Source organism: Rhinolophus sinicus, chromosome 14 (assembly GCF_057876585.1).
Source record: "Rhinolophus sinicus isolate RSI-liver-muscle chromosome 14, RSI-T2T, whole genome shotgun sequence".
Lineage (NCBI taxonomy): Eukaryota > Metazoa > Chordata > Mammalia > Chiroptera > Rhinolophidae > Rhinolophus > Rhinolophus sinicus.
In genome coordinates, this window is record NC_142514.1 from 40,241,614 (window position 1) to 40,263,394 (window position 21,781).

A 21,781-nucleotide genomic window follows, 5' to 3' on the forward strand; every position below is an offset into this window, starting at 1 on the left:
ACAACTGGTTTGGCCTTGAGCAGGGTGACCCCTTGAGCCAGATTAATGACCCACAGATTCCCATTTGTGTTTCAAATTGCCCTAAATGATGGATGATAAACATTAGCCCTTGGTCCGCACTCAGTCAGTCTAAGGAAAGCAATAGACAATTTCCTACATTTTTTCATAGTATTTTTAAGTGTGCTTGATGACATACAACATTCTGCTTTTCAATAATTGGACACTCTGTTACTCTCTGGGAAGGGGAAAACAAATTGGAATTTATTGAACACCTATAATGTGCCCTGTGTGTACGTCTACACCTGTCATTTAATTCCTCTGAGAGGTGGGTGTGAATATTTTCCAAGTTATAGATAAGGATACAGGGAAAGACAGGTAACTAACTTGCCAAGTCACCTTGAAACTTGGTGACAGAACCAGAATTTCAATTCCATGCTATTCAACTCTAAAGTAGAGTCTATCCATGCCCCTCCCACTTCACCTCTGCTCCAGCAATCAATAACTAGAGTTGGTTTGGCCCACTGCTCACTTGTTGGTAAGATGTAAGTTTTTCATTGGTTAATTTTTGCAGTGAATTATTTCACCCAATGCATTTTAGCTGGAGTCCTATTGTTATCAGGCTAAATTTTCAGGTCCATTGTCTTCAATCCCAAGTGTCATGAGGAGGTCCAATACAGATGGAATCTAGGAGAGTCCTTCCTAGAACCTACTCCAGGCCTGGTCCACTCCAGGATCCATCAAGATGCACCTTTTCCTAGATTATCAAAGCCAGAACAGACGTTGAGGTTCTTTTTCCAGTTGCTCGGACTCTCCTAACTGGTAGGTGGTAGAAGCGGGAAGAGAGTTGTACAGTCAGTGCAGGGAGCTGGGCCAAGGTCTGGTATGAAGCTCTGGGATTCTGGGATTTGAAGGGTCTCCTCTGGTTCAGAGTTCACACCTCATACTTCTCTCTCAGCCTGGCTTCCATGTACACAGATTATAGTGCTGGCTTTAGTGCTTTCAGGGATACTGAATCTCAGATTCGAAGGGAACTTTTGGGCTGTCAAGTCCAATATACCATTCAGTACTCGGATCTCATCTACAACATCCTTGCTTACCCTTCTCCAGCAATGGGGAGTTCCTTGCCTCTTTCCTTCTTTGGAAAACATGGCTCTTACAAAGTTCTTTCTTCCTTTTACACTGTTTCAGGCAGAGGAGATAATCTGAGCCAAAGCAGGGAAGAGAGAAACAGCAGTGTGCATTCAAAGAGGATTTGGAATCAGAAGACAAGAGTTTAAGGGCCATGCCCCCTAGTTCTTAGCTGGTAACCTTGGACAGATTATTTAACCAATGTGGACTTGAATATTTCTTTCCTTGACTATAAATAGGGTGGTAATACCTGCCCTGTCTACCCCCAATAAATTGCTGTGAAGATCAAAGGAGATCATGAATAGTTACTTTCACAAAAAAAGATGGTGTGTGTTTAAAGTACAACAGTTGTGGCCAGCCGGGTGGCTCAGGCGGTTAGAGCTCCATGCTCCTAACTCCAAAGGCTGCCGGTTCGATTCCCACATGGGCCAGTGGGCTCTGAACCACAAGGTTGCCAGTTCAATTCCTCGAGTCCCACAAGGGATGGTGTGCAGCGCTCCCTGCAACTAAGATTGAATACGACACCTTGAGCTGAGCTGCCGCTGAGCTCCCGGATGGCTCAGTTGGTTGGAGCGTGTCCTCTCAACCACAAGGTTGCCGGTTCGACTCCCACAAGAGATGGTGGGCTGCACCCCCTGCAACTAGCAATGGCAACTGGACCTGGAGCTGAGCTGCGCCCTCCACAACTAAGACTGAAAGGACAACAACTTGAAGCTGAACGGCACTCTCCACAACTAAGATTGAAAGGACAGCAACTTGACTTGGAAAAAAGTCCTGGAAGTACACACTGTTCCCCAATAAAGTCTTGTTCACCTTCCCCAATAAAATCTTTAAAAAAAAAAACCAAAAACAGTTGTTATCATTATTTTCTTACTCAACTTTTTCCTCTTTAAACAAGAAAGGAACCAAAGCAATTGTTTTGATTTTGTTTTGTTTTTGTCACTATTTGCAATTGAGAAGTTTGACACCTATCATAAAATCCAGAGGGTAGCCCTTTCCCAAGTTTTGCCATTTAGCACACCCAAAATATTCCAAGGTGACACCATGACATTGCTTTGCTCTCACTCCCAAATCCCCTTCTTGATACAGTCATATATTCTCTGGTCTTTCCTGGGGAGAAGTCTGACCCATGCTGATTTGCACCCAAACTGCCTGGAGCTTGCATTGACAGAGATAGATGTCAACACGGTGAAAGCAACAAATTAATTTTACCGGATGACCTAAGCCAGATGTGAATAGAAGTCTCAGAAGAAAGAAAGAGGGAGAGGAAGATATGGCCTCTCCCTGCTGTGCCCCAATCATTCTGTTTTTTTCTAGATTATCTATCAGCCATAGGATTCAAAACTATACCCTATAAATCCTTTCTGAAACACTATCCCCAGCTTATCCAGACTTGACTCCCTCTGGATAAATGTGGGCATCACCCTTTAAGAAAGCCCTGCTTGGCAATTGCAAATGCAACCAACAGTTATTGATCTAGAGGCAATATCATTTAATTCTCAAAAGAATCCTATGAGGTAAGTTTTATCATTCCCATTATTTAGATGCAGAAAGTGAGACCGAGAAAGGCAAAAGTGATTATCCAAGTTCACAAGGTTAACAGAACCAAAACTAGAACTAGTTTTTTAGTTTAAAATAAAGTATTAACAGCAACCTCTCTTAGATGCACATTTCAACAAAGACGTCAACATGGATTCAATCCCTTCTCTGTCCAAGCCTCTGCGGTCAGCACCGGGAGCGGGAGGAGAGTATAGAGGAATATCTCATTCTACTGAGGAAGAGTTGGGGGAGAAGTTTCCTTCCATAAACTATGAATTGTTTGATTCTCAGGTCTGCCCATTCAACAAATATTTAATGACACCCATTAGGTTCTAACCAAGGCTCTGAGTATAAAGACAACGCTGAGATAAACAATCCCTGCCCTCACGATCAACACAAACGATGAGAAGGAAATCGCTCCCCATGGTGAAATGGATGCAGTTATGAAGGTCTGCACAGGGTACATGGGAGCTCAGAAAAACCTTGTGTAACACAGCCCAGGGGTGAAGCAGTGCAAAGGGGGAAAGTCAGAAAGTCTTCCAGGAGAAGTTCTCGTGTGACTTAAGTTTTAAAAGTCAAGTGTGGCTTAGCTAGTTAATATATGAAAAAAGGATATTCTGGGGAGTAAGAGCGGTGGAAACTAGGCTTAGAGCCGATAAGAGTGCCAGGTATGGAAGCCCACAAACCTGGTGAGACGTGATGAGGAATGAGACTGGACAGGAGAACGAGGAAGGAGACTGGTGGATGATGAAGGATCTAAGATCCAGGCCGGGGAGTTTGGACTTTATCTCAAAGATCATAGAAAAACGTGGAAGTCTTTTAAGCCCAGGAGTAAAATTACTTGACCTAAAACAGATATTTTCATTATCCTAGTATACGATTATGTAAACAAAGACTCAAATACACAACTTTAATTTGTTACATTTATATATTGCAATATGATTACCGTTGCGATAATTAGCACCTCTATCACAGTACATAATTATACTTTTTTAGTGATTGGAATAATTCAGTTCTAGTTTTAGCAAGTTTGATGATCATAATACAATATTGTTGTCTCTATTAACTATACTGTGCAATTAGATCTGTAGGACTTATTTACTACTCATTGTAAGTTCGTACTTTTAAACAACATTTGTCCTATCCCCTCATCTCCCATCCCCTGGCAACCACCATTTTACTCTCTGTTTTTCACCAGTTTGGTTTTTCAAGATTCCACATGTACGAGATATCATCTAGTACTTGTCTTTCTCTGTCTGACTTATCTCACTTAGCATAATGTGCTCAAGGTCCATCCATATTGTCGCAAATGACAAGATGTCCTCCTTTCTAATGGTGGAATAATATTCCATATATATGACATTTTATTTACCCATTCACCCATTGATGGGCACTTACATTGTTTCCATATCTTGGCTAGTGTGACTAATGCTGCAGTAAACATGGGAGTGCATAGATCTCTTCAAAACCCTATTTTCCTTTCCTTTGGGTATATACAGAGAAGTAGAATTGCTGGATCACATGGTAGATCTAGTTTTAATGTTTTAAGTAATCTCCATGTTATTTTCCATAGTGGCTTAACCAATTTGCATTCCCACAGTGTATAAGTGTTCCCTTTTCTCCACATCCTCACCAGCACTTGTTCTCTCAATGATAGCTGTTCTAACAGGTGTAAAGTGATATCTCATTGTAGTTTTGACTTGCATTTTGCTGATGATTAGTGATGATGAGCATCTTTTACTGTACCTGTTGGCCATTTGGATGTCTTCTCTGAAAAAATGTCTATTTCGTTCTTCTGCCCATTTTTAAATTGGATTGTTTGTTTTGTCATTGTTGTTGTTGCTGCTGTTATTGTTGTTGAGTTGTATGAGTTCTTTTATACCTTGGATATTAACCCCCTATCCAATACAGTTTGCAAAAATTGTCTCCTGTTCTGTAGGTTGCCTTTTTTATTTTGTTCATTGTTTCTTTCACTGTGCAGAAGTTTTTAAGTTTGATATAATCATAATTGTTGATTTTTGCTTTTGTTGTTTGTGCTTTTGTTGTCATATCCAAACAATCATTGCCAAGACGAAGGTGAAGAGCTACTTCCCTACATTTTTTTTCTAAGAGTTTTATAGCATCACGTCCTATGTTTAAGTTTTTTATTCATTTCAAGGTAATTTTTGAGTGGTGTAAGACAGTGGTCGAATTCCATTGTTCTGTATGCATTCGTTCAGTTTTCCCAGCATCATTTGTTGAAGGGGCTATCACTCCCCATTGGGTGTTCTTGGCTCCCGTGTTGAATATAAGTTGATTACATATACAAGGGTTTAATTCTGGGCTCTCTACCCTGTTCTATTGGTCTATTTTTGTGTATTTTTGTTTTCACATTTTAAATTATTACTTTAAAAATAAAATATTAATAAGTATTGAGCAGAAACAAAAAAAAGTGAACTAAATGTAGGTTTAAAAGGAAACAAGAACAGCTTACACCCCTATTCCTACCACCTTACTGAAGAAATACAATATGACAATAGTTTTTGAAACCCCCTGTGTGCACTTTTGGGATTCTATGCCCTACTTTTTCCCTACAGAGACAACCACTATCCTGATTTTTGTTTTTATCACTTCCTTGCTTGTTTTTTAAGTTTTACCACAATTTGAAAAGCATATAAAAAGAATCACACTGGATGTTCTCTTCTGCAACTTTCTTTTTCTACTTAACATTATGTTCTTGAGGTTCTTTCACATTGTTTCTAAGGCTGTTTCATCATGTTTTTTTTTATTGCTGCATCATTTCATTGTATGAATATCCCACACTTTATTTAGCCTTTCTACTGTTGATGAATATTTGAGTTGTTTCCCATTTTTTGCTAGTATAACAATGCTGCTATGAACTTCTTTTATATATCTTCTCTGAGATTGTCTAAGATACAGAACCAGAGCTAGTGTTGCTGGGTGAAAGGTTTGCACATCTTTAGTACATAATTAAATATTGGTTTTCAAAATAATTTGTCTATTTGCACTTTTATCATTATTGCATAAATATTCCAATTACAATACTTGATATTGTTATACTTTTCAGAGTTATTTTTTACTCTACCCACTCTCCCTTATCTTCAACCACCATTTCTGAACCACCAAACATTTATCTCCAGCTTATATCTTCCTCCTAAACTCCTGACCTATGTATTCAACTCCTTATTGAACACTTCCCCTCTTGATTGTCTTCAGCCAGAACAAATGCAACACGTCCAAAATTGAACGTATCTCTTTCAGTAAATTGCACCACCTTTACTCAGACATCCAAACCAGAAAGCAAGGCATCACCCTAGACTTCTTCTTTTCCCTTTATCCTACAGCTGAATCCTATTAATTCTATGTCCCAAATACCTCTTGAATCTACTCCCTCTGTTTTACTGTGGTTTGCTGATATTTCTGGTGCTCTTCTTTCAGGGATCATAAGATTGTACTTCCTTCGGAGTGGCTGGTTAGCTCAGTGGGTTAGAGCGTGCTGCTAATAACACAAGTTCGATCACCGCAGGGGCCACTGTGAGCTGCGCTCTCCTTAAATAAATAAATAAATAAATAAATAAATAAATAAATAATATAAAGCTTGTACTTCCTCATTTCATGATGTTGGTAAGTCTGTATGACTTTCTTGGCTAAAGAAATGTGTGCAGATATGACATATGTCACTAGCAGATAGAAGCTATCAGACTCAGTGCATAATTCTATGACCTATAACAATTGCCACAATGATTGGCAACATTGCATCTGGCAGAGGCTCCATCAGCTTCAATTCTGGAGTGAGAATAACAGAACCTTGCTAATACATAATCGACATGTAGTATTAATACAAAATAAATCTTTGCTCTTCTAAGTCACAGAAAATTTGAAGTTATTTGTAATTACATTACCAAGGCTATCCTGACAAATACACCCTTTTTTTCCATCTTCCTGACTATTGAACATGTATAAGCAACAGGGTTAGAAAATTTTCCAGTTCCCTTGGAGTGTACTGCTATGAGATTTGATTTCTTTTTCTTGTAACTTCCTGAATAAACTCTTATGTTGGCATAAAAATAATTGCCTTTGAATGTCCAACTTCAGAGCACGCTGAGTGCATTCCAAGTGGCATTAGTTGAGGTTTTGGCACGTTCTTTCAGAGCACAGCCACCCTCTATCTGCATAAAGTCAGCTGTTATCTTCTTTCCAAAGCCAGCAAATCTCAAAATAGTATAAGTTGGGGGTAGGCTAATATCTTCCTGGCAAAATCCAGTGTCAAGTTTCAAGGGCACCATTTGACATCCAGCTGATGGAGGGACATAACCTAGACTGTCTATTATGCTCAAAGACCTACAGAATATTACTTTCAAGGAACTAACCAAATTGAAGACATGTTATGACACGGAACAAGTAAAAGGAAATTAACACTTGTTGAGCACCTTCCAGTGTCAGGCATTTTATGTATACTGTCTTGTTCAGTCTTCAAAACCACCCTGTGTGTTAGATATTATTAGCCTACCTAACAAGTCATTCCCAGAATATACGTTCAAATTGAGTAAGTGACTTGCCAAGGTCATGGTAAAGACTCTGGGTCTAAATTCCAGAGCATAGAGCTTCTTGTAAGGTGTTCTTTTGACTCTACCAAAGACTCTCTTGTGTCACCACTTCACTTAAAGGTTAAAAAATAACCCAAATGCAGGAAGATGAGTTTTTTGAGTCTTGACTCACTCATCTCATAAATATTGCCTCCTACTTTCTCAATGTGAGTAGCAGTGCTTGAGAGAGAAAAAATAGAAAAGGCCAAGATTGAATAGACGAGAGGAATAAATCTCTGCCCTCAAGGGGCTGATGATACACAGTGGTACATAATGATATGCATGCAGATAAATTACAATTTGATATAATAAATGCATCTATTCACTCATATGCCATACATTTATTAAGACAGGATTTGGAGGCAGACTCACAGCCCCTGTCTTCAAGGAGCTCATAGTCTACTATGATGGGTTGAACAACAGAAGTTCATTGAGTGGGAGTGTCAAGGGAGTGAGTGGCCAGTTCTCTCAGGTGAGTCAGCAAACACTTCACACCTGAGGTGATTCTGGAGATGGGTTTTAAAAGGTAAGTTGATGAAACAAAATGAAAAAAAAAAAACAGCTTACTGAATGGGAGAAGATATTTACCAATGATACATCCGATAATAAAATATTTAAGGAAATCATACAACTTGACACCAAAAAAAAACAAATAATCTGATTAAAAATTGGGCAGAGGACCTCAACAGATAGTTCCCCAAAGAGGACGTACAGATGGCCAATAGACATATGAAAGATGTTCTGTCACTAATCATCAGAGAAATGCAAATTAAAACAACAATGAGATGTCACCTCACACCTGTCAGAATGGCTATCATCTATAAGTCAACAAACAAAAAGTGTTGGCAAGAATGTAGAGAAAGGGGAATCTTGTGCCCTGTGGGAGAGATTGTAAATTGGTACAGCTACTATGAAAAACAGTATGGAGGACCCTCAAAAAATTAAAAATAGAACTACCATATGACCAAGCAATCTCTCTTCTGGGTATTTATATCCAAAGAAACCCAAAACACTGATTCAAAGATATATGCACGCCTATGTTCATTGCAGCATTATTTTCAATAGCCAATATATAGAAGCAACCTAAGTGTCCATCAATAGATGAATAGATGAAGAAAATGTGGTATATATATATATACAATGGAATATTACTAAGCCATGAAAAAATGAACTCTTGCCATTTGCAACATGCATGAATCCAGAGGGTATTATCCTAAGTGAAATAAGTCAGACAGAGAAAGACAAATACCATATGATTTTACTTACATGTGGAATCAGAAAAACAAAATAAATAAACAAATGAAACAGAAACAAGCTCATAGATACAGAGAACAAATTGATGGTTGCCAGACAGGAGGAGGGTAGGAGGAATGGGTGAAAAAGGTGAAGGGATTAAGAAGTACAAATTGCCAATTATAAAAATAATCATGGTGATGTAAAGTATTGTATAGGGAATATAGTCAATAATATTGTAATAATTATGTATAGTGTCAGAAGGGTACTAGACTTATTGGAGTAAACACTTCATAAAATATATAAATGTCTAATCACTAGGTTGCACACTGGAAACTAATGCAATATTGTATGTCAATTGTAATTGAGAAATACATTGAAAAATAAATAAATAAATAAGACATTAATGCTAGGTATAAAAAAAGTAAATTAAAAAAAGATAAGTTGATGACCACTAAAAGAAGAGCATTCCAGGCCACTGGAGTAGCATAAGCAAAGGCCCATGGGGCAGCACTGAATTCTGTCCTGGAGAGCTAGGGAAACCTTCCCAGAGGAAGCGACCACTCAGCTGAGTCTTGGAAAATAACTAGGGCAGGCCCTGCAGACAAGGCGCAGAATATCACCACCAGAGCAGACAGAATATCAGATACCAAAGCATGGAGGCTTCTTTGGAAGAAACTGCAAGCAATTGAGTATTCCGGGTTCAAGGTAGCAGAAGATGAAAGTGGAAAATGAAGGTCCTTGAAGAGGAGGGTCATGGAGAGCCTTGAACGCTTTGCGAAGAAAACTGAGATATCTTCCATAAGCAATAGAGAGCTATGGATGTAATACACATGTATATATTTTTTAAAAAACACCTAGAACAAAGGTTGACACATAATAAATCCTCAATAAATTTAAAATATAATAAATCCCGTAATAAAACCTCAATAAATTTTAGCTATTATTTTTCATTATTGTCTTAGTCAGTTCAGACTGCTACAACAAATACCCTAGTCTAGATGGCTTAAACAATGGATTAAAGAGCAGAAATTTATTTCTCACAGTTCGAGAGGTTGGAAGTCTGAGATCAGGGTGCCAGCATGGTCGGGTTCTGGTGAGAGCTTTCTCCCTGACTTGTAGACGGCCACCTTCCTAGAAAGAGGGAGAGGGGGTGAAGGTGGGGGGGGAGAGGAGAGAGAGAAAGAGAGAGGAGGAAAAAGAAGGAGAGGTAGGAGGAGGAAAAGGAAAAGGAGGAGACAGAAGAGGAGGAGAGAAGAGCAAGAGCTCTAGTCTCTTTCAATGAGGGCACTGATCCCATCATGGAGGCTCCACTCTCATGACCCATCTAAACCTAATTACCTTCCAAAGGCGCCACCTCCAAATAGCATCATACCGGGGATTAGGACTTCAACATATGAATTTGGGGGGGATGCAAACATTCAGTTCATAGAAACTATCATCATAAAAAGGTGTTATGAGAAGGAAATAATATGGTCACACTTGCAGTTTTAAAAGATCCCCCTGGCAGGCATGTGGGATGTCATAAGCAAGAATTCCCTCCACCACTGGCAGTAACGGTGTTGGCAGGTTAGATGAGGCCCCTCTGTGCTTCTCTCTCACCACATTAGTGCATGTATCTGCTTACATGCTGGTAACTTACGTTGTGTTACGAGCTTCTTGAGAGACAGAGACTGTATTGATCTCTGTGTCCTCAGCATTGTCTGGCACAGAGTATGTATTTAAAAATATTTTAATGAATGTGAATCCACACTACCTCATGCCACTACTGCTGGTCTCCATTCCTCTTTCCGTACTGCACGTTCAAGTGTCTTATCATTGCAGCTTGACCTGGCCCTAGGCTCACGATGTCATGTTTCCAAGGTTCCTACTCAGACTATGGGTGGTAATGTTGGTGTCTGTGTCCCCCTCACATCCAGAACCCTGTACATCTGAGTTTCCAGTTTCTTTGCACTTGCTTTGAAATTGACAAATGCATTTTGCAAGCCCATCTAGGAAATTACCACAGCACCAAGTCACTTCTTAGGGCTGTTTACATTCTTAAATAAATGGAGATGGTTGAGGTGTTTTTTTGTTTTTTAATGCCCTGAACCATTGGTAAGCCCTTTTCACCCATGTAAATGAATGGGAGATAATATCCCAGCACAGTAAAATGTCTTCTTGCTGTATCCCTCCCTTTGTGGACAATGGCTGACACAATTCTCTCTGACCTTGGTTCCCTCTCCAAGGCTGACATATTAAATCACTGAGACTTGTCTCAGACTTTCTGCTATTTGGGACAATGGACAGTTATAGAGCTCATTGAAGAAGACATTGGGTTGTCTTTTTGTTGTTTTTTTCAACCTCACAGTGTTGGGCAGCACAACCTACTGACACATCCCACATGGATCGCTTAGCTATTCATTCAGTCAAGCAACAAACACAGTGTATGAGCCTGTACTGGATTCTGAGGTCACGGAGGTGAACAAGGCACACACCCTGCCCAGGAGGAAGCCGAGCATTACGCTGCTTCCCAGGTAAAACACCATGACTGAGACCTGCTCACTGACATCAATGAGTTTGCAGGGTAGTAGATAAGGAATATGTGTAACTACGTGGCTATGTACAATTAACATAATATTGAAGGTAGCAAGGTCTTTAAGGAAACATGCATATTTAAAATATATATAAATACATACAGCTCCTCTCCTCTCCAGAATCTGGGGCCTCAGCTGGAAGACACCAGCCCGGGGTGACTTGACAGGTGGGAGCAGGGATCGTCTGAAGGCCCCTTTACTCACATGTCTGGGGTTGATGCTGACAGTTGGTGAGAGCCCCTGCTGAGGCTGTCAATTACAGCACCTACAGGAAGCCACTCCATGTAGCTGCCTGTGCTTCCTCACAGAATTGCAGCTGGGTTCTAAGAGTTACCCTCTCAACAACCAAATGGAAGCTGTACCACTTCCTGGCCATTGACGTCACACAGAGTCACTTCTACTATAGTCACAAGCCCATCCAGATTCAAGGGGAAGAAACTCCAGTGCCACAATTAAAATTGTGAATGTCAAGGTTATATTGTAGGAAGAATGTGCGAGATGAGAGAAATTACTGTGACCATCTTTGGAAAATACGTCTTTGGAAAAATAGTCTCCCACAGAACCTCACATGCAGAGTTCAGAGAACCCCAGCAGGTGAGGCCAGCCCCCCACTATGGAGCTCGCTAAGAAACGCTAGCTCAGCAAAAAGGCATCATCACTAGTCCCACTTGATTTCCAAAGTCATTTGACCACAAAACATTTTCCTATGAGACACTGAAAAGACAAGCATCCCTCAAGCCTACTTTTTGAAATAGTGATCCAGAGGTTATTTATACAAGCCATGACCTCAAAATGAATTCTTCCCCAAGTTCCCTCTCGGGACTTTTGCACCAGCTCTTCTCTCTGCCTTCAGCGCTCTTCCCTCCAATCTTTATAAGGCTGAGTTTCTCTTTATTCAGGGCTCAATTCCAACATCACCTCTTTGGAGAGGACTTCCCAGATTACCCAGGCTAAAGCGCCCACTCTTTCCAGCAAGTTATATGGTCTTGGTCTAGCCCTAATATTCCCACTATCTGAAATTATCTTGTTTATTTTCTGTCTTCTCCTCAACTCCCACCCTCCGTGTGGAAGTGCCATTAGAGCATAGACCTTGCTCTTTCCGCTCTCTGGCAATTAGCCCAGTGCCTGGCACACAGCAGACATCCATTAAACAGTCATTGAATGAGTAAGTGGAAATGGTGCCATACCCAGAAATCTTTTTGTTGCTTGTTTGTGGGATTTCGCTAAGGAGAATGAAGGACTTTCACATGTATCTCAATGAAATGTAAACTTTCTTTCTTCCTTCTCTTCACTTCCTGAATCCGCTCCCAAATTTTCTCCTTTAAAAAAAAATAATAATATGATGCATAAAAGAGTACTGTGCGTGATTTTGTAAAAACCTAGGAAAGGAAAAATAATGACTACTTCTTGAATTACCTCTCTGTAGAATTTCAGGTGGTTCAATATATTCCACTATAAATTCCCTAAGAAGGAATGCTTTTCTTTATAATAATAAATGTAGCTAAAAATATATAACAAGAATATATAATAAAGTGCAATATGTAATTCATTTATATATAAAATATATTTGCATATTTATATGAAATATAAATATTGATATTTGTCATATATTCATTATATTTATATAAAATGTTTTCTAATTTTTATACTTATATAGGATAAAATTTATATAAATATAATATTACTTAAATATAAAGTATAAATAGATATTATAAAAATAAAAGTAGCTTAAAAAACATTTTTTTTATTTTTCTATTCAGTATTTGGTCTTTCTTAAAGATTTCATTTTCAGTGAAAATAACTAATTTACATCATAGTGACACAAGTGTATATCAAAGGAAATATTAAAAGCACTAAAAGCACTAAACAATGGCTCACTTGAATTAAACAAAATCTGTGGTTTAAAAAACCTCAAACAGAAACAAAATGGAAAGTCAAAGAGACACAGCAGAATTTTATCTTCATGTATGGTCACTCACATATTCTTTATTTGCTGATGAGAGGATTCAACAAAATACAGCAAGTCTCCCTGAGGTAGATTTCAACATACATGTACTTTTTCATCCAAGATTCTTAGAAGAGGTGATATCAAAAAAAAGAAAACTCTCCACTCGTCTATGAAATACCCTCCCCAGTCTTGTCTTCCCCACCCTGCCCCCCATGCACTGTCCACTAATGACTGAGCATCATTCATTAGTCACCTGTAAGTGCACTGAAATAGGCACATCAGATTTTATCCAGGATTCTTCACAGGGGTAGAATTATTCTCACCCACACACCAAAAAGGAGGTCTGCTAAAAATCTTTTAAAAACCGGGTGCTTAATTTATATGAGACGGTGTCTAGACATTTATTTTCTGGAAATATTTAACTTGGATAAGACACGTGGCCCCCAAGATGAATGCAGGATTGAAATATGTCACTTGAAAATTTGTGCAAGGAAACGTCTGGTTGAGTGCAATGAGGTTAAACATCGGAATATTTTCCTAGCATGGAAAGGTCATCCTGTTTGCTGTGTGCTAGCAGGACATTGCATCTGAATACTCCAGGTATTATGTTAGAAATATATATTTAGGCAATAATTGCTTTTGTTATGCCTACTGTTCTGTTTTTGTATATGCATTTACATGAATCTGTATGTGAATACTACAACTTAGTTATTGGGAGAGAAATGCTAGAGATAGAAATTCTGGACATTATATACAATGGCAGCTTTATTTGAGTTTGAATTAGAAGTTTTTGCCTCAATATCTTAGACCACAGAAGCCAGCAAATGTTTCTGAGAAGGGCCAAGTAGTAAATATTTTAGGCTTTGCAGGCCATACGGTGTGTCACAACTACTCAAGTCTGTCCTTGTACTGTGAGAGCAGCCAAAGACAATACACACACAACTCAGTATGCCTGTGTTCCAATAAACCTTGTCACAGGACAGGCATTTGCTGACCCTTGTCTTCAACCAGTAGCTTCGGAATTGTTTTGACTGTGACTCATAGTAAGAAATGAGATTTATACTATCACCCAAAACAAACATGTATGTGTATATGTCTGTGTGTATGTACACTGACAAAACAATACCTGGCTTTAAAATGAGCCTACACTGATATTTTCTATTCTATCCAATTTGATTCTAAATCCTATGTTCAATACTGACGGCCACCATCTAACTCAATTTTAAGAGCCACTAAGGGGTCGTGACCCTTAGTTTGCAGAACACTGTACCAGGCTAACTCTATGCTTGTGTGTCAAGTGAATAGCGTGTAAATAGCTAGAAGCAGACAAAGAATCACTGTCCCTCTGTCAGTGAATGGGAATGCTTGCCCTTAGTCTGAAGCTTCTGCTGCCTGCTGGGGTTTTCACATCTCTGGAATCTTATAAAGTTGTGACCTAATAACCGGGAAGAACATACATTACTGAGAATGAGGGTAGAAGGTCTGGGTAAGAGCCAAGGACCAGAAGCTGGAAGCCTTATCTTTTTCAAAGCAGAACGGGAAACAGAATCTTTTCAGAGTGAGCCCAGTAGAACTGGCTGAAGTCCTTCTCTAACTGGAGCTCCAGTGGGAAGAAAACAAGGAGGACGAACCTTTCTGATGCCAAAGACCAAGCCCAGAGCAAGAATCATACACCAGGGTCCTGATCCCGCCATGGCCACTATCGAGCTGATGGCTTGAACAGGTTGCTCCTCTCTCTGAGCCTCAGTTTCCTCAACCATAAAGTAATGGTAGCTACCTCAAAGAATGACACGAGGATTAAATAAATTAATGATATATGTGAAGTGCTTAGTACAAGCCGAGCACAAAGTCAGTGCGGAATATATACTACTTGCTACTAACACAATACTTGATATGTGATGCTCTTGCTACTAGATGGACACTAGTTAATATGTAATAAATACTTGCTATCATTTCACCCATCTTTTTTATTTTGAAAAGTTTCAAACCAAAAAATTTCAACAGAAAAGTTAATAGTCCTGTTAACTAATATTTTTTCCCTACACTTAGGTTTACCAATTTTTAATATTTGCCATATTTGCTCTTTCCTTCCTTCCTCTCTCTCTTTCTCTCTCTCTTTTTCACACATACACACACACACACACATACACACTACACACTCTTTCTCCCTATCAATCTATCTCTCTGTATATATCACTGCATACATATTTTGAAAACTGTCTAAGTATAATTTGTCAACATCAAAACTCTGAATCTCTATATAATTTAACATGCATCTCCTATCTCTTACAATTATATTCTTTCACATATCATTGTCATTCCCCCAAAATTCAATATTTATAAAATATCATCTCATATACATTCCCTATTCAAAGTTTCCCAGGGGTGCCCTTATGGCTGTTTTTCTTTTTTCCAATCCAGAATACAAACACGGCTCATGCACTGCATTTGTTGTCATGTCTCTTTAGTTTTATCTAACATACAACATTCTTTCTGCCTTTTTTCTTTCTTTTTTTCATGACGTTGACATTTTTGAAGAGTCCAGAATAGTTGATTTGTTATGTATATTTGGGTGAGAAGAAATGAGTAAATATATTAACTTTTTTGGAAACCAGGATTCTCACTGTAAAAGATGGGAAATACAAATATGGATGAGTAAGATGCAAGAGCCTGAGGGTACTGGATTTGAACTAGAGATGTCAGACTCCATATTTGTCAGGGTTCTCCAGAGAAGCAGACCCGATAGGTTGTGTATACAGAGAGAGAGGGAGATTTATTAAAGGAATTGGTTCACTCATTTATGGAAGCTGGCAAGCCCAAAATCTGCAGGGTGGGCCAGCAGCCTGGAGACCCACAGAGGAGCTGATGTTGTGGAGCGAGTTGAAAGGCGATCTGCTGCAGAATTCTCTCTTGCTCAGAGAAAATCAGTCTTTTTTCTAGTTGGGCCTTCAGGTGATTTGGTGAGTCCCACCCACATTATGGAGAGCAATCTGCTTTATTCAAACTCCAACAGCACCCTCACAGGCACATCCAGAATAATGTTTGTCCAGTCAAGTTGACATATAAAATTAATCATCACCACAAACAAAAAAACAAGAAAATAAAACACTAAACAAAACAATTTAACCATCACAGACTCCAACAGAGATAGACATAGACACACACACACACACACACACACACACACACGCACGCACTCATTCATTTATTTTAGCTCTGTACTGAAAGGATCCAAAAGCAATGATGGAACCTTAGATTGCACTTGTAGGAGCAAAGACTCCAGAGAAATGGAAGTGACCTTTCTGCTTGCTTCTGGGTTTGGCAGACTTAACTGGAAGGCTGGGAGCAATTCTTGGACACAGATAAACCAGATGCTTGCCCACAAGAAACTGTCCAGATTTTGCTTGCGGGGAGGGGAAAGGTGTGAGGAGAGGGTAATAAAACAAGTTATTGAAGAACAGCTGAAACAAATTGGAATGATGCTGCTGACGGTGATAGCAACTTCTTATTTAAAAAGTAAATACCAGGAGTGAGACATGGTTTTCAAACATGCATAACTGATATCAAGTTATCTGTGTCTCTCTGCAGCTTGCTCTTTCGTATTTAACAATATGTGTCTACAATTCATCCACACTCTAAGTGCGGCTTTAATTTATTCCTTCTGCTGTTTTTTCATATTTCATCTACAAATGACCTGTTTACCCATTCCCCTATTAATATACTTTTAGATCATTTCCACGGTTTTACTGAGATATAAAATGCTGACACTGAACATTGTGGTACATCTTCTTCTGCACATATGCAAAGTTTCTCTGTGGTAAGTTTCTCTAGGTTTTCACTTTCTACAGGAAGCCACGGTTCCAAGGCCATGTTCATAAGCACCTCTATTAGGTATTCCAGTTGCTTCCCAAACTGATGTTATCAGTTTATAGTACTGCTAGCATGGTATGATAGTTCCTGTGTCTCCTTATCCTCATCAAAGCTTAGGATTCTGTTATTTTTGCCAGTCTGATTGATGCAAAATGGTATCTCATTGTTCTCATTTTAATTTCTCCATGACCAGTGATGCCAAACATCTTTTCATGTGACGATTGGCCATTTAAATTGCCTGTTCATAATCTGTCAATTTTTCCATTGAGTTGTTTGTCTTTTTCTTATTGACTTGTATGAATTAGTTATATATCCTGGATAATAATCTTTTAAAACTTGAATGTGTTGTAAATATTGGAACAAGCTTTGTAAACTTCAAAGCAGCGTTAAAATAACGTTGGTTTTTATTAGTGTTCATTTTACTCTGACATATGTCTTATCACCTAAACCAGAGCCCCCAGAGAACAGAGAATGTGGCTTCCTTATGTTTATTTATCCAGAGTGAGTGTTAATAGGAAGCAGCCTGGAATTATGGGGGGAAATTATGGCTTTAAAAATAGAAATGCACTGATACTGCCTCTGCCACTGAGTGGCTATGTAAGCTTGTTTAAGCCACTTAATCTCTCCAAGTCTCTGTTTCTTTTGTTCTAAAGTGGGAAAACTCTCTCACAGAGTTTTTGTGAAGAATCACATAAGATAATGCACGTAAAATTGCTTAGTATGGCTGGATCTCCACATATATTAGCGGAATAGAAATATCGGTAAACTTATAGTGGTTAACTTAATTCCTCAGTGACCGAATAATAGTTTCAATTTGTTGAACATTTCTTATGTGCGTGACACTACTCTATATAAACAGATACCCTTTATTGTAATTTTATACCAGCTTTACAGATGAAGAATTCCATATTAAGAATGATTAAGTAATGTAGACAGTTATACAGCTTATAAATGGTGGCAGTAAGCTGAAGACACTGATCTTATTCTTGTCCCAAAATTTATTCATTTATTTAACGTATTTATTGAATGTCTACCAGGTGCCAGGTACCCCACTAGGCACTGGTCTACATTGGTCAACAAGATGAACAAAGCTCCTACCTGCAAGGAGCTTACACTCTACCAAAGGACCAAAACAGAAAGCAAGCAGGCAAATAAATTGTGATATGTTATGAAACAAATGTACAGCTAACACACAATATGGCAAAGAGCTTGGAGGTTCTCTTTCAAGGGGTGATCAAGGAAGGCTTCTCCAAGGAGATGACACTGAAGCCAAAATAAAACAGATGAGAAACAGCAAGATGACTGTTTGAAGAATAAAAGCATTTCAAGCACAGGCAACAATAGTCAAGTCCAGTTTCAATCTACATCACCAACTAAATTGAAACTATTTTCTTATTCCATATCCCCCATTTGTGGTTCCTGCTCGCTTCTTTTAGCCTAACCCATAGTAAGAGAGAAAAGAGTATGAGCCCCAAGCAGCTGGGAAAGCCATCTTTGTATCCTGGGCCCAGATCACCCCCAGCTGGGCAGCAGCCATCTGGACATCTTCCAGATGTGGGCTTCCCTCCTCCTACCAACTTCCCTTCCACGTCACTGTTCCATCTCCCAGGCCCCAAGCCTATGAACTCAGCCAGATGGGTTTGGCTTTGTTTCTCAGGTAAAAACTTTTCACCCTAGCATTCCCTACACCATCAACAGGGTGGACATTTGCAGATTGGCCTGTCTGTGTATGAGCTGAGAACCCCAGAGGATTGATTTAAGCCTGGAAGGCTGCCAGGTTTTCATTAAACCCCTTGTAAACCCACACTGCAGTTCTACAGAGCCACATCTGCCGAGGAAGCCATCTGTGATTTGTATCGCCGTGCTCCAACAAAACGCCAGCAGTGTGAAAAACTCTCCCCTCTGCTCGGCAGTGAACTGGAAAAGTAACATTAGTAATCACTTCTGCAGGCTCCATAATGACATAATGGGCATTGGCTTAAGTCTTAAACCACGGTGGATGGTCCCTGCCAACAATCTAGGAGGATCCAAGTTGTCCTAAAAATTATAGGTCATCACTCACGTCCACCTCACTACCTAAGAGAATATAGACCAAAAATTTGCACTTCGCAACACAGGGAGGAAAATGTAGCTACTATTTAATGAGTGTCTGCTAAGTATCAAGCACTTTACAACCATGACAACCTTAAAAAGCAGGCCTTAATATACTCATTTTACAGATTAGGGAACTGAGGTCAGAGATGTTAGATGGCTTACCCAAAGCCACACAGACAAGGGACATAGCTGAAAGTCAAACCCGTATCTCATGAACCCCAAAGTCTGTGAGCTTGCCACCACCCCAGAAGGAGAATTCTGAAGATGGGATGCAAACCAAGGGTTTGGTAGCTTATTTTGGTTTTTCTCAGACTACAGTTCAAGAGTTCATTAAAGTTAAATGAGGCTGGACAGGTAGGCCATCTTCCACCTATAATAAACCCAGAACTAGGTAAAACCACTAAATAATGGGATCTGCACACAGGTTACTTAAATCTATGATAGTTCTTTTGAATTGAATTGCATGAACTGAAAGGACCTCTCTCTTGCCTTCCCTACTTCTTTTTTCCTCCTCCCCCAAGCTCAATCCACCTTGAGTATAGAAAAAAAGAAGAAAAGAAAAAAGAAAGGAAAAGAAAAGAAAAGGAAAGGAAAGGAAAGAAAAGAAAAGAAAAGAAAAGAAAAGAAAAGAAAAGAAAAGAAAAGAAAAGAAAAGAAAAGATACAGCCTGTTCCTAATTCCTGAGCCCACATCCAAAAATAGAAACATCCATCCGGTGTCCATTTCACAAAGAGCATCTTCCAAAAGTTGGGCTCCCCCGCATTTGCTACTGCAGGCTTTTGGTGATCTCCTGCAGTCTCAAAGCTAACGTCCTTTTTCTTCTCAAACCACAGGTATGCAGCTTTCTCTGGATCTCCCGGGGGCTATAGAGACAAAGGGACAGCTTCCTTAATGATGGAGTTTAAAGGAAGCAACAGCTCTCTCATCAGTAGACTTGCAGACTCAGAAGCAGAGAGTAGTAGAAAACAGAGCCTGTGCTTGAGGATCAAACAGGCTAAGGTCTGAATCTTGGCTCTGATGCCGAATCCTTGTGTGATTTCAGACAAAGGATTATCTTTCTGAGCATCTTTATGTGGCAAGTGGATCTAATGATACCTACCGTACAGGGTGACTGTGAGGAATGGAAAAGACAAATACGTCAAGACACAGGCACATGGTAGATTTCAGTAAAAGTTAATTGGCTTTCCTGATCATCCCCATTTATCTCCTATTTGGCTAAAGCTTCAAAGAAAAACTCCAAAAAACGTCAAAAGAGTTGATCGTTTTCTTTTGGAAGGATAGTTTCTGATATTTCAGATATTGTTGGGTCATCCAAGAGTTTAACTTTCAGCAGCTTTTCCTCGTATAAACCCCTGGAAATAATGTCCTGATCTATGTCCCATGGAAGCCAAAGCGCCTGGACAAAGAGAATCAAAACATATTTAAATCGCTTAGTGTAACTCACCCTTCTTCCATAGACTGCCAGGTTAGCCAAAGGTTTCTCCTTTAAAAAAAAAAAAAAAAAAAAAAAAAAAGGTGGGGGAGGTGTTGGGGGGGGGCGAGAAAGTGCTGACAGAAAAGAAAAACTACCGCTGTGGGAGAGTTTTGAGCTGGACTAAGATTCACAAAATATAATCACCATGTACATATCCATCGTGTAATCTTTACACAACGAATCCAGTTGGATTCCGGGCACTCTCACTTGAGCAAATTACTCAATGCCTCTGAACTTCAGTTTTCTCTATTCTAAAGTGGAGACTGGAGATGATAATAATAACTACCTTGCAGGACGATTAAGGGAGGGGATTACAGACGGAATCCATGTAGCCAGTAGGCTCAGTGCCTAGGAGAGAGCAGGTGCTGAATAAACGGCTGTTTTATTGCTTACAAAACACTTTTTTGCTATGCACAACAACCCTATAAGAATCACTGATCCCCTTTTTTAAGATGAGGAAATGGAGACTCGGAAAAATAAAACATGCTCAAGATCTCACTCCTGGCTTGGCTTACACTGGGAAGATCTGCTCGCAGAATTGTATTTTTCATTTGGCTGCGAAGCCTTTTTTCCTTCCAGCAGACACACACACACACACACACACACACACACACACACACACACGCACGCACAGTTGCCACGTTGGTTCTGCAGAGGCAGAGAGGGGAAGGCGATTTTCAGTGCATTATTTCTCTACCTGAGTTGCTTCCTCTCCGTTAGCTCATTTATTCCGTCTCTGTAGTCCTGGCTGAGGTCTCCACTAGGCTGCCGACCTCCCCCTGCCCCACCTTTGCTGCCGACTGAGGCTCCCACAGCCAGAAAAGCGTTTGAGAAACCGCATCCTCTTCCCTCCCCACTGCGTGCCTTTGAAGTGAGCCTGTCAGCTGACCGGTACCTAGGCAGGCTACAAATCCCAGACTCCTTTCGTACCTGGAGCCCTGGGTTCCCCCCGCGGTTCTGCACAGACACTAGATATGTCTGCTTTATTTTTCACACTGCTTAATGTCTATCCAGTCTGAATGTTCTAAGCACCTACTCTGTGCCAGACACTAGGCTTAGCTCTGGATAGAGAGAAATGAGCAAAACATAAGCTCTGCCTTCAAAGAACTAACTCATGGAATATGACAGAAGCCAATTTGGTTCCGTTTAATAAATAATCGCTGAGCATCTACCATATGCCTGACCCTGTGCTGGGCTCCAGGGAATACAAAGATAAATAAGGTGTCCGTCCCCTGGAAGAGCTTACAGTCCATGGAGCCCCCTAATTAGCATACTGATACCTACCAGATCTCCACCGCCTACTACGGTTCCCATATTGTGCTTTATACAGTAT

The 21,781-nt window shown here is 39.7% G+C and overlaps 1 long non-coding RNA gene across 1 annotated transcript; it reads right to left on the reverse strand.

Moving 5' to 3' along the window:
• Positions 1-17,901: 17,901 nt before the first annotated feature.
• LOC141572372 (uncharacterized) lies at positions 17,902-21,281 on the reverse strand. The gene is made up of 3 exons (XR_012497732.2): positions 21,146-21,281; positions 20,419-20,457; positions 17,902-19,837 (listed from the first exon to the last, which is right to left on the reverse strand). It is a non-coding gene; the product is annotated as an uncharacterized LOC141572372 (long non-coding RNA).
• Between the last annotated feature and the right edge of the window lie 500 nt (positions 21,282-21,781).